Source organism: Onychomys torridus, chromosome 2, assembly GCF_903995425.1.
Source record: "Onychomys torridus chromosome 2, mOncTor1.1, whole genome shotgun sequence".
Taxonomy (NCBI): domain Eukaryota; kingdom Metazoa; phylum Chordata; class Mammalia; order Rodentia; family Cricetidae; genus Onychomys; species Onychomys torridus.
The window spans coordinates 107,475,618-107,484,880 of NC_050444.1; the positions used below are offsets into that span (position 1 = coordinate 107,475,618).

General features: G+C 42.0%; 1 pseudogene; it reads right to left on the bottom strand.

Annotated features, from left to right (window-relative positions):
* Positions 1 to 8,307: 8,307 nt before the first annotated feature.
* LOC118577194 lies at positions 8,308 to 8,797 on the bottom strand (annotated as a pseudogene).
* Between the last annotated feature and the right edge of the window lie 466 nt (positions 8,798 to 9,263).

Sequence of the window (9,263 nt, forward strand, 5' to 3'; positions counted from 1 at the left end):
GAGTATTCATATGTAACAAGTTGGGTCCCTGATGTAGTATGAATTTTAAAAAGTCTTATTAATAAAAACAGTATCACCATAAATCACTGACCTTTTCTTAACTTTTCCCTCCTGATTTTTGGGAAGAACTTTTTGTTTTTGTTACTTGTATGCATAAACTGATTACCAATTTTAAATTTAAAAAGAAAGTATATAGAAGATCATCAGTTAGACAGGAGTCTGAAGCTGTGCTGTGATATAGTAAGAAAAAGACATTGGGTTGTTACTGTGCAGACATTATGAATCTCAGCCCTCAGGCATTGAAGGCAAAAGAATGGTGAATTTGAGACCTGGATGAAATAGTAAAAATCCTCTGTAAAAAAAGAATTTAAGCTGTGACATCCTGGAAAATTTCATGGTGGGAGCTGGCTTCCCAGCTTCCAAGGAGAGGAGAAGAAACAGGTGTTGATTGAACACTTGACAAGTGATTTAATCAAACACGCCTATGGAATTCCCCAAAATACGAGAGAATGCTTTTTGGAGAGTTTCCTGGCTTTTGAAGATGGGGAGCCTCCTAGAAGACTATGCTCTCAGAGACACCAGAGAAAGTCTACATTGCTTCTCTCTGATCCATCCATATGCATCTCTTCCATCTGGCTGTTGCTCAGGTTTAGTCTCTATTATAGTCACCTGATTTACTATGAAAAAACATCTATCCATTATTCACACATTTCCTGAAATCTCTAAACTGTTTCAAATGGTTATCACCTTTTTAAAATTTCATTTCTGTTTATATCTTTTATTTCCTTTTCTACTTCTTTAGCTTTATTGAAATTCATTTCTTCTGTTACATAAGAAACCATGAAAACCAGCTAAACTTTTCTACACGCAATGAGTTGTGTTGATGAGGTCCTCACCAATGGGTCCCAACATTCATATCTAGAGAGACATCCTCCATCTGAGATTCAGTCTGGTTGGGTGGTTATACATGGGAACTTCTAGAACTCAACCAAGTGCAACTTCTACCAGCCACTGAGATATTTGAGTGTCCATCAGAAATGGTCAGCTCACACTCCATATCCACCATTACTATGAGTTCTCACTAGGATAACCAAGATAGATTCCAGGTAGTTTCCACTGCCCTCCAATTGACCTATAGTACTCCAGGTCACATCTCACAATTTCTTGCTCCATGCCAACCCATTTCCACACTTATGGTCCTACTGCTTCTGTCCCCAAACAGCCTCAGTTCCCTCAAAATCTATTCTCTGTCTGCTTAGCTAGAAGAAGCTTGCATTCCTATAGGTGGATAATAGCCATCTAGTAATGGATAAACAAACTGCAATCCAAACACCCAGAGAGGTTGGGTAAAGAGGAGCACACTCTGAATTCAAAGAGACTAGGTAAAGAAGCTTAAGCAAATAGTCTGGATGAAGGGATTAGGTGAGTGTGGAGCACAGGGGGCTCTCTCCTATCTCAACTTGGTATGCCATGCTTTGTTGACTCCCATGGGGAACTTATCATTTCTAAGCAGATGATTGGGGGTAGGGGTAGACAGGTGGTGAGGGGAGGGAGCAGAATGAGAGGAGAGGAAATCTATGGTTGATAGATTAAAAAAAGACTAATAAAAGAAAGAAAAAAAAAAGAACCCTAAGCCAGTACTCTAGGGGTGGGGCTCCACACCCTGAAAGGCGTGGCATAGTGAAGCCCTGCCCACATCTGACCTGGCTTTATAAGTGGGGACTTGAGAGCTCTAGAGCTGAGCTCATTTCTCTCATTCTTCAAGCATCAAAGTCCCTAAGGTGTGAAGCAGTGGCCTCCAGCTGCTTTCTCATTCTGCTTTGGGCAACCACCAACCTTAGGACTGTCTCCTCTATTTGAGTCCCTTCAACGACCTTATACTCTCAAGACTGAAAATCTAGTTGAGCAAGATGTCTTCCTTTCCTGAAGCAGCTGAGGAACTTGAAGAGTTCTTCATGGGCTTCTTTGGAGCCTGTGGGGAACAGGAAAAAACCACAGGTGATTTTCAGCAAGGACCCAGCATTCCTGAGATGGCCAAGGATACTATGTTCAGTGGAGATCAGATGACAGACCCCCAACACCAGATAAACAACTATGGTCAGATGACATCCTCCAGTGGTGAGAATATCTACAGAGGTGAGCTGAAAATCCAAGGTGTTGAACACACCTTCCATGGGTATCAGACAGCAGTCTACAGAGGTCATCCGAATCTCTGTGTGGATCCTCAGGTGACAAGTCCAGTTGGTTGCCAGCCTCTCTATGACTGGCATGTGAAAACTCCTGGATTTATAACAATTCATCACGGAAGCAAGAAGACAAACTCCAGTGAAGAGGAGAACCTGTTCCAGTCTGCTGAGACAACTGCCAGTTATGCAGACACTTTCCACTTCGGTCAGATGAAGGCAACCCCTGTAGATGAGAATGTCTGCCCAGGTCAGAAGAGATCACCTAATGTTGAAGGAAGCCACAGTCCTCAGAGGACTGCATCTGGTAACCAAAGTCTACATGTGGGTGGGTCCACATACCCTTCCAGTTCCTTTGTGGCCCAAATTCAACCTCTGGGGAGCTTTTCAGTTTCTCCTTCAGGTCAGGTTAAGCTTCCACAAGAGAAGGCAGACATGGAGACAAAGAACAATGTGACCCAGAAAAAGGCTCACAGGTTGAAGCAATTTTTCTGTTCCTACCAGAATTGTGATAAATCTTACACGACTTTACTCCACCTCAAAGACCATATGAAGAAACACACTGGGGAGAAGCCTTATGTGTGCAAAAAGCCTGGATGCTCATGGGCATTTTTCCGCTCCATAGATCTTAGAAGACACGAAAGCAAGCACAGTGGGGAGAGGCCCTTCTTTTGTTCTATGTGCAACAAGAATTTTTCCAGATTGTCTTACCTCAAGAAACACCAGATTGTCTGTACTCGATCTTCTCCCAGTGGGTGAACCTGACTATCCAGAACAGATATCTTCCTTTATATAATTGTATTGTTTTCTACCCAAAAGAATGTTAACAACAAATATTTGCTAATGTTATTTGGAGATAATAACAAAATAAATGTTGGCAATATGAAACTCTACTAAAGATATGGTGACCTATTATTTTGCTTAAGGGGATCTTCTTAAGGTACTCTTTCCTTCTTTGTTTGTTTGTTTGTTTGTTTTTCTGATAGAGACATGACCTTACTGTATCTTCTGGCTGTCCAGGAACTCAGAAATTCACCTGCCTCTGCCTCTTGAGTCTTGGGATTAAAGGTGTGAGCCACTGTGACTGGCTAATTTTCCCTTTCTTACTGAGAGAATAACCCCATTTCAGTAACTAAGTTTTCTTGTTTTTATCACTTTCACTGAAAGTGATATAAAAATACTGAGAATATCTCAGTATCACTGAGAGTAATTCTATAATGAAGAAGGTTCAATATTTTTCCAAACATCTTTCTTTGCTATGGAATTTCTAATGCTTTTTAGTTATAAATCCAAGTTCATGCTCTATGACCAGTTGCAGAAATGAGGATTTTAATTCACATGAAATGTTATCTGTATTTTGATAGGAATATTGTTGACCAGATATTTATGTTCTCTTTCCTCGTTTTCTTTTAGTGAGAAATGATGGTGTGTTTTATTTACAAAGGTATTATATTTGTGGTGAATATTTTAGATACCAACAGGACCATATTGGGACTGAACTAAAAACCAGAAATCATTGGGCACACCTGTGAGGAGTTTCTGCTTAATTCAATCACTTGAAGTGGAGGACCGATTTGTAATTCAGACATTAGAAGTGGGAAGAGACTCTTACATCATCAGATCTTTTGGAAGGTGGTAGACCCACCTCTCTTCTGGTGTACACCTTCTCTTGGATGCCTATTTACATGTACATGTAAGAAGAGTTTTACTCTGCCTCGTTATTCTTGCTGGCAAATCATTTCCTTCCTTCTCAGGTGTTAGAACTTATTTCTTTGGCATTCCATGAAACACTGGAGAGAAGCAAATATATCCAGGGCAGAATTCTGAAGACCTACGGGATTCCTGGGCATTCCTTTCATAGGCAACAGTTATTGGATAATCTTGGCTACAGAAAGTAAGTCAGTCTACTCAGTTCCCTCTCTAGATATACACAGATATCTATACATTCTGCTTCTCTTGAGAGCCCTGCCTCATCAGGCTCCTTGTCTCCATATACAGTTTTGGGCTATAAGTCGGTGGATCCATTGGGTGAGGCAGACAGTTCTGGAAGCTCCACGGTATAAAGATGCTTAGTCATCAAGGGTATGGTGGGAGGAGTAGTATAGATGATGGAGAAGCCTTTTGGAACATAGCTCCTGATTTCTGGCTATTCTCAGTTCATTTATGTAAGAACGTCTACAGTTTTAACTCACTGATGCACAACATGGATATATAGCCTAGAAAATATAGGATAACAGACACAGATATCTGTTGGAGCAATTTTAATAAAGTGTCAATTAACTAATTGAAGTGATGTTGCCTCGTTTGGTGGAACCTTGACTACCTACAGAATTAAATAAAACCCAAATGAATAGATATATCTATGAATGGATTTTATTTAATTAAATCATTTAAAGTGGGAAGATCATGAGTTATTCTTGTGAAAGTATCATTGCATAGGCTTGCTTGGTTAAGTCACTTACCAGTGTTCCACTCAACACCCATTTCTCTTCTCCCTGGAAACACTGGAGCCAGCTGCCACCATGAAAATATCCAAGGTGTCACAGGTTAAATTCTTTTTCACAGAAGAGCCTGACTATTTTATAAAGTCTCAAGATTCACTATTCCTTTGCCTTTGCCTGAGATTAAAAGTGTCCTTACTTTAGCTGACCAATGTCTCTATTTCTCAGTATATCACAGTACAACTTCAGACTCCTTCTTAATTGATGAACTTCTACATCCTCAGGTTTTAAATATTTGACATTGAAGTTTAAAATTCTTAATCAACTTATGTGTACAAGTAACAAAAATACAAAGCTCTGCTTCAGAATATAAATAAAAGAAGAAAAGTAAAACAAAGTAAAGAAAAATTCAGTGCATGATTGAATCAGCTAACAAAGGAGCAGGAGCCAGAATGTCTTGAGGTCAATGACATAAGAGGAAATCACAAGAAAACTTCAGTTTAGATCATCCCAACAATGCATCACAATTCTTGGTGGGATTTAGCATGATCTTCCTTGATAAGTCAGTTGGAGTTGTAGAAAGAAAACAACTTTGTGCCACTCGAATTCTCTACAGACCCAAGTAATAATCCACAGGGTTTAGCTCTCAGTAATTGAATCCCTGAGTAGACTCACCCAGAATGTGATTTCCATTTGTAATCAGGTCCAAGGTCTTACAGATTCCAGTTCCATGACAGCTGTAATTTAACCAAAATTCTGGTATGAAATACTGAGAATTCTGTTGTGTCATGTTAACACTGACTACAGAATTTTTTTTTTTTTGGGGGGGGATGTTGGTTGATCTCCTTTTTATAAAAATTTCTCCTTCTTTAGGTCAAGCTGAAAGCAAATACTGATCCCTGGAGCCTCAGCTTAAGAGGATAGGAGGAGGATTCCAAGAATGGTTGTGTTTTATTTATTTATTGTTTGTTTGGCTGTTTATTTGTTTTCGTATATATGAAGTGTGACATTGTTATGTCACCCAGGTTGGACAGAACTGCTGGATTCAAGCAGTCTCCTCTGTCTCCTTTTTACCTAGGGCTACTACCACTCTTGCTGAAAATGAATGTTATTTTGTTGCTGGTTTTGAGGCAGTCAGCCTGTCTTAGCCAATATGTCCCCCAGTGTTGTTGCCTCTGCCAGCTGATTTTTCATGGTGTCCAGGCTATACATCTCTATCATGGGTAATACTGACATCTTTTTGAAGTGTGCCACTGCATCAAGTCTGTTGGACTCCACTAGTGAATTCACACTCCTGGATTCACACATTTGACCTCTGACACCAGAATAGACAGGCTCCCAAATGTCTGCCCATCATCACCACAAGGAACAGTATTGACCAAAACACCTGTCTAGGTTTTTCAGAATGTTTTAATAAATGCACTCCAAAAATTTCCTCTGGAGAACTGACGTTGTGGCAGTCTTTTGTCACCTGCCATTTCTCTCTTTCCAGCAGAGTTCTGGGGTTCTTGGGACTAGGATTAATTAGCTGGGATGGGGTGTTGATTCACCCCCTTGGTCCCCACACAATGTTCTACCCCTATGAACACAAAAAAGAATCATAAATAAATGAAATGTTTACATTGCTGTGGTCCAAGTCTACTTAAAAATATCACATATGAATTTTAGAAAAATGGTTTCTCTATGAACATTTCACATCAATCTCATAGTATAATTTGATTTTCTGATCATTGGATAGATTTATGGAGTCAAAAATTCAGGAATACCTATGAAGGTCTATTAATGTAACATATCCTTGTATTAGTCATGGTTCTCTAGAGTCACAGAACTTGTGGAATAAATACCCCTCTCTTATTCTATCTATCTATCTATCTACATACATACATACACACACAATGTATTGGAATGCCTTACTGGCTGCGGTCTAGCTAATCCATCATTGGCTAGTTGTGAATGGAAATATCCAAGAATCTAGTTGTTGTTGTTGCCAACAAATTTGGGTGTCTCAGCTGGTTCTCTGCATGTCCTGGAATCTGGAAGACATATTCTCCAATGCCAGTGAAGCATTGGACATGCTAACAAGAGAAAGGCAAGCAAGAAGAGCATCATAGAGAGGCTGGCACCAACTAGGCTTGTCACCTGAGGATACACACAGAGATTCTGGTCACCTCTGTAGGCTGCTGTCTCATATCCACAAAGTGAGGCTGTTTTTACCACCCAGGATCGTCATCTGACCTCTGTGGACATCCTTGCCACTGGAGGATGTCATCTGACCATAGTGGTTTATCTGATGTTGGGGATCTTTCATCTGACTCTCATAAAATGTCTGATATCCATCAGGAGCTATCATCTAATCTCCATAGGCTAGCCTATCAGGTGTTGTGGTTCTCTGCTGATCCACACAAGGAGTCAGATCAGAAGATGAGGTTATGATTTGATTGGGATAAGGCACCTGACTACAACTGGGTGCTGTCATCTCACTCTCATAGAGAACCTGCCCACCCACCCCATTTGTCATCTGCTTGTAATAGGAGGTCTGGTTTCCGCTGACAAGCATCTTGAAGTCAACATTAAAGGTCTGGTAACACACAGAAACAACTGGATAATCCTCATTTGGTTCCTGGTCAGCACTGAAGGACAACACAGGATCCCCTTCAAGAGTTGCCAGCTTGCTTCCACAGAAAGCAACTTCATTATCAAGGGGAGATCTCTGACTTTCACACATGGCTGTACTGTGTGTCCCAAGAGTCTTTTTACCACTCAGGGTCTTCTTCCAGCTGCCTTCATTGTGGAATGTCTCCTTGGTATCAGGGACTGCTATCTTCTGGGAATCAGTGAGGGATGTCTTTGGTGTGTTGTTGAGCTCCGTCAGTTGAGAGCCTGCTGGGAAATTTATCTGGTCAGCAGACATCATTTTCTGGTTCTCAGAAAGTCTCAACTGGCTCTCCAAAATGGAAATCAATGGTTTTTCCAGAATGTGTTATGTTCTGGCACAGGTGTCTCAGGAATACTAGGATATGCAAATATCACCACTGTTTAACTCAAAGTATCCATCTCCTGGTTCTCAGCTGACACCAGCTGGCTGGTCTCCACATAGGCAGTCTGAGGAATGCAGGGTCCTGACTGAGAATCACCTGGGGTTTTGTCCTAGTCCTTATAGGTTTCAAAGAAGCCCTGAATGAACTCAAGTTCCTCAGCTGTTTGGAGAAAGGAGAACATCTTGCAGAACTAGCTTTTCAGTTGTGAGAACTTACAGTCCTTTAGAGTACTCAAACACAAGGCACACACAGAATTATGTTGGTGCCAGGAGCCAGCTGAAGTTATATTCAGTGAAATATTGGGTTGGAGGTAAGCTGGAGGCCTGTGCTTCAGACCTTCAGCTGTTGTGATGATGTCGGACTGAGGAAAAATAACTGGAGTTCTGGGTACTTAAAACATTGGCTGGAAGTGGGCATATAGTTGGCCAATAGTCCTTTTTTTTGGTGGTGTTGTTGTTTTAACTAAAACAGCTGACAGTTTTATTCCCACATTTCACAACATCAGTGGAAGCTGCACTTTTTGCCCCACTTCTCTGTTTGGAAGGGAAGCCTTCCTGTCGTGCAGCTAGAAAACACTCAGGCTCAGCACCGTCATCTCCTGGTGAAACAGAACAAGTACAAAACTGAGAAAGAGCCTTTCTGCTCTTATCTGTTTGGCCGAGCCAAACCAGGCCGAGTGGGCGCCATCATAGGTGGAGCAGGAGGTCTCATCATTGGAGGCCCAGGCACCATGGGCATGTGGCCTCCCATGGGTGGCCTCATTCCAGGAGCAGGTCCCACAGACATCATCCCAGGAGGAGGAGGAGGACCCATCATTGGCATCATGGGAGGACCTCCCATGTGGGGTGCAGGCATCATGCCAGGGCGAGGAGGTCACGAGGTCACGGGAGACTGGGGGAAGGTTGGATCCTGACCCCTGCAGGAGGAGGAGCAGAGAATGGAGCTGGGGGTGTCTTTCCTTGTTGAAATGCAGCCGTTGTTTTGCCAATCAGGCGCTGGGCCTGCTCTTCCGTCCATTTCTGGTAGTAGTCTTTCACATTCTCTTGGTGCTTCCGACCACTGCAGTGTGTCTTTCTCACAGATGGAGAATCATGGGTCAGATACTATCACAGTAGTCACAATAAAAGTTAGGCATGTTGCTCTGCAGGCCTTTGGCTACATGGTTCCTGCTGCCGGGAAATGATGCACACAGCCCGTGCCCACGCGGCCTTGGGACGAAAAACGAGGGCTTCCGCTAGGGATCTTGGCTTTGCTGAGCATGGCCAGGGAGTGTGCTATGAGTGCCTATGAGGGTCAATCCGTGCTCACTTACTCGTGATTGGTTATTCGCTCGCGGAAGTGCATTATTTCATTCTTTCAACAAAATGTTCCGAAAAGCAGATTCTCTAGTATGTTCTCTGCTCTGCTGTAAGTTGCGGTGTCTGGTGGTTTAGTGGTTAGGATTCAGCGCTCTCAATAGCCCTTTGTTAGTGGAGCTAAAATCCAGTCTTGCTCATACTTTTCCTTCCAAGCTTTTAGAGATTTTATTGAATTTTCCAGCAAAGGGGCCATGAATTCCTTGATTTCATTAAGTCAAAGCGGGAATAAACTGCACTTTACTC